This window comes from Adiantum capillus-veneris, chromosome 8 (genome assembly GCF_014529385.1).
Source record: "Adiantum capillus-veneris isolate H3 chromosome 8, ASM1452938v2, whole genome shotgun sequence".
Classification (NCBI taxonomy): domain Eukaryota; kingdom Viridiplantae; phylum Streptophyta; class Polypodiopsida; order Polypodiales; family Pteridaceae; genus Adiantum; species Adiantum capillus-veneris.
Window position 1 is genome coordinate 9,362,068 of NC_140938.1, and position 4,035 is coordinate 9,366,102.

A 4,035-nucleotide genomic window follows, 5' to 3' on the forward strand; every position below is an offset into this window, starting at 1 on the left:
CATACATGTATACCAACACATTGCCAAGCACGGCATTCTTCTCCAATGACCTCTGACTAACAATCTCGTCATGAATTTGTTTGCCGAGATCAATGTCTTGAATAATACCGCATGCCTTCAAGGCACAAGCATAGGTGATCACATCCGGAGAGAGGCCCTTGCTTCTCAAGCGGAAAACAAAACCTGGCCCAAGTTTTTTTGAACGGCATGAAGGAGCTGTGTGACCTTATTCGTCATTAGCATTATGCAACCTCTTGCCAAGCTCACTTTTTTCAATAAGATTAAAAATGCTTGTAGCAAAATCTCACGTCTAGCCAAAATAAAAGAGGACATGGATGCATAATGTCTCTTTTGGCAATCCTTGAACAACGTTATGGTCAGGCACAATTGCGAGCCGGCAGACTTCCATGGGTAGCAATGTGGACTAAACCAACAACTTTAGCATTATAACATGTAGGTGTCATTGTCAGACAATGTTAAATTCAAAGGACCTTCTAAAAGACTTGACCCTCCCAAAGCATTGATTAAAACTAGGTTCGTCCTCATCAATCCCATGTACAGAATCAATGGTCACAAAACCACAATGTGTGTACAAAGGAGTATAGAATGACCCTGATGCACCTACTTCCACATAAATAAGTCTGCATAACAAGAGTGAAATGTTTCTCACCATACACCATTTCTCTGCCTTCAATCAATGAGTAAGGTAGATCAAAGGGGGGGTATATGCAAGTGTTGGACTTCTCCCCTTGGATTTTGCTTTCTATTAACACAAGTCAGTCATATTGGGGGCATGGGAATGCACTTTGCCTTGGATGGGCTTGGTGAAAGTCTTCGAAGCCGACTTCTTGTCATTCATGAGTGAATCAGGTTGTGATGCTGCTATTTTGGCCTCTGCCTCCGCTTCTTCTTCAAGGTCCAACGACTTGCAAACTCCAAAATCTCCTTCGCCCCTTCAAAGTAGCTCATGCATATGTTGTTGCGGGGTCATAAAAGGTGTGGAGATTGATCACACAAACAACAATCCATTGCGCCTGCTTGCAGAGAAGGGGACCCTTGGTCGTCTTTGCTCAAATCTCTACACAAAAAGCGCCTTTCCTTGAAAATCCACAGAGAATCTTCTAGGAAGGCCCCTTTGGCTACAATCTCCTTTCCTTGTAGAATTTTTCCGAAAACAGAAGCTTGAAACAACAATCTTTGATCTTTCAAAGTCTTGCTTTATCTGCAAAATAGAAGTAGGGAGCCTTAAGCCGAGAGAGTACAGAAAAAGTTAAGGAACTTGGAGAGGGTGAGGCATGTCAAGCGACGATGCAGAAGCCATGGCGTGCGGGCCTGTTAGTGCGGACATGAGCGGGGACCTGTAGGATGGTGCATGCAAAATGGTCGCCTAGGGGGGAGAGGGAGAGAGAGAGAGAGAGAGAGAGAGAGAGAGAGAGAGAGAGAGAGAGAGAGAGAGAGAGAGAGAGAGAGAGAGAGAGAGAGAGAGAGAGAGAGAGAGAGAGAGAGAGAGAGAGAGAGAGAGAGAGAGAGAGAGAGAGAGAGAGAGAGAGAGAGAGAGAGAGAGAGAGAGAGAGAGAGAGAGAGAGAGACCCAGGCTCGATTCCGTATCTAGGCACAAAAAGAGGAGCCATGTGGGCTAACGACAGGCCAGGAATTTGGAATTGCCCACTACGCTAACGAAGTAACTAGTCTTGCTTGGTGGGCCTTGCTATATAGCATCTATAGAATAATCATGAAAAGCACACCAATTGGGATTGAATACAGCTCATTGAACTTAGGATTTAGAAGCCACTACTGAAGGACATTTATATTGTACCCGCGTTCGTCTTCATTTCAATTTTTGTAATGTCAGTCTAATTGTACTACTTTTTCAAGCAGCAAGGTTGTTATAGTGTTGGACGTCTCATCTATGAGTACAAATTATTTATCATGGTAGAGTTGTTGATGTAGTCATGCACATGAGCTTCATCTATAATACATGCACCCAAGGTACAATTGATCTCATCTACGACTGTTTTTCTTTCACGAATAATGGTCAAGAACTGAAACAATTCAGGGTCCATTGCATGTCTTACATATCATGACATCTTGTACAAAGTGTAAGGGTTGTAAAGCTCTAATTAAGGCGGTTTGTTGTTAGTTAAAGCATTCATGCTTGACACATGATTATGAGTAATTTCACTTAATTAAATAGACGAGATATGCAAAATGGCAAAATACAAAGTAGAGCTTGCTAAAATAGATTGATATTGGAAATGTACAATGGTGCTCTTATATAGAAGAGCCATACGATGACATACAAGGTGATATCATAGGTTAGGTGGTGGAAATATCCAAGATATTATTTCTAGCATAGTGCCACACAGGCTATTAGGCTAGATATTATGCCACATAGGCTAATAGGGCTAAGAGGTGTTGCATATGCCATAGATAAGAATAATAGGACGTGCCCACCCAAAAATCCTCCCCTTGGACATGGACTATAAATGAAGACAAGGTATAATGACCAAAACGGTATCCACTCACGATGACAACATGTTATCCACTCAGGATGACAACATGGTATCCACTCATGATGACAAACATGGTATCCACGCAGGATGACAAAATGGTATCCACTCAGGATGACAAACATGGTATCCATGCAGGATGACAAAATGGTATCCACTCAGGATGACAAAATCCACATAGTATGGTAAATCCAAACAAGAAAATAAAAAGTCCTCCCCTACAAATTGAGAGGCTGCAATCTTCAAAGTATGTCGTCATCAAGCACAAGGTTGTTATCTCCTTATTCATAAGGTTCTTTTTCATCATCTTCTTCAACTATGTGTGCTGCTCCTTGCACTTTTGTCTTCCCTTTCATGTTGCCTTTTCTTTTGTTGTCGTTGAATCTGTTGTTGTTGTTGCTGGAGTTGATTGCATAACATCTAGAAGGGGGGTGTCCCTTCTTTCCACATACATTACAAGACTTGTTGAAGTAGAAATATTTAGCAATGTGGCCTAATTTACCACAATCAAAACATTTCATGACCTTATTTGATAAGGATGATGCTACATATACTCCTCCCCTTAAAGGAAGGTTTTTCATGTGCTTCTTTTCTTCTGCTTGTAGTGAATTTACAACATCTTGGAGTGTAGGTGTGGGCTCTTTTTCTTCAAGCACAGTGACAATGTGATCATAAGAAGAAGGTAATGCACTTAGAAGCACTGCAATTTTATCCTCCTCTGGAACTTCACACTCAATGTAGGTGAGCTGGGTAACAATGCTTTTCAGCCTATTTACTAGGCTTGCTATGTATTCATCGTCGAGCATTGTGAGTTTGTAAAGCTATTTCTTGAGACTTATTTTGCTCTTTTTAGTTTTTTGCACCAAAATTCCTTTCTAAAATATCCCAAGCTTCATTTGCATGATAGCATTCATCTATAAAATGGACATAATTATCATGCAGAGAAGTGATTATGATGCCTAAAGCTTGTTCGTCTTTGGCTTGGGTTTGTGCGCTCATTGTGGCAGCTGTAGCCCTAGTTTGTATCCCTTCTGGTTTTGCTTACTCTAAAGGTGCTTTGACTATTGCCCACAAGTTCTTTTTCATTAAATATCCTCTCAGTTTTGTTTGCCATGTATGGAATCCTTCACCGGTGAATTTTTCCACTCCTTTCTCACTCATTTTGGTTAGCTAGAGGGGTCTTAGATTTAGGAGACTCTCCTAATTCCAGTATCTGCCTCTTTACAAAATAATCACCGAAGTGATAGCATACAAATCATAAAAGTCTTGAAAAGACCTTAGAAATTAAGCACTCTATTTACCAAGCTTTGAGCGTAATTGCGGAAAGCTTCGTTCAGATCATTTTCACCGACTTCTTCAATGAGGTTGAATTGTTGATGTTGAGGAGCTCGTTGTTGCACCCTAATCTTTTTGCACTAATGGTCTTGATATTCCTTCCTTAAGATTCTTGCCTTTCGTGCAGTCGAGACAGTTGAATTTTATTCGTCGGCTTTTGAATTTGAGAGGGTGTTGTTACTAGCCATTC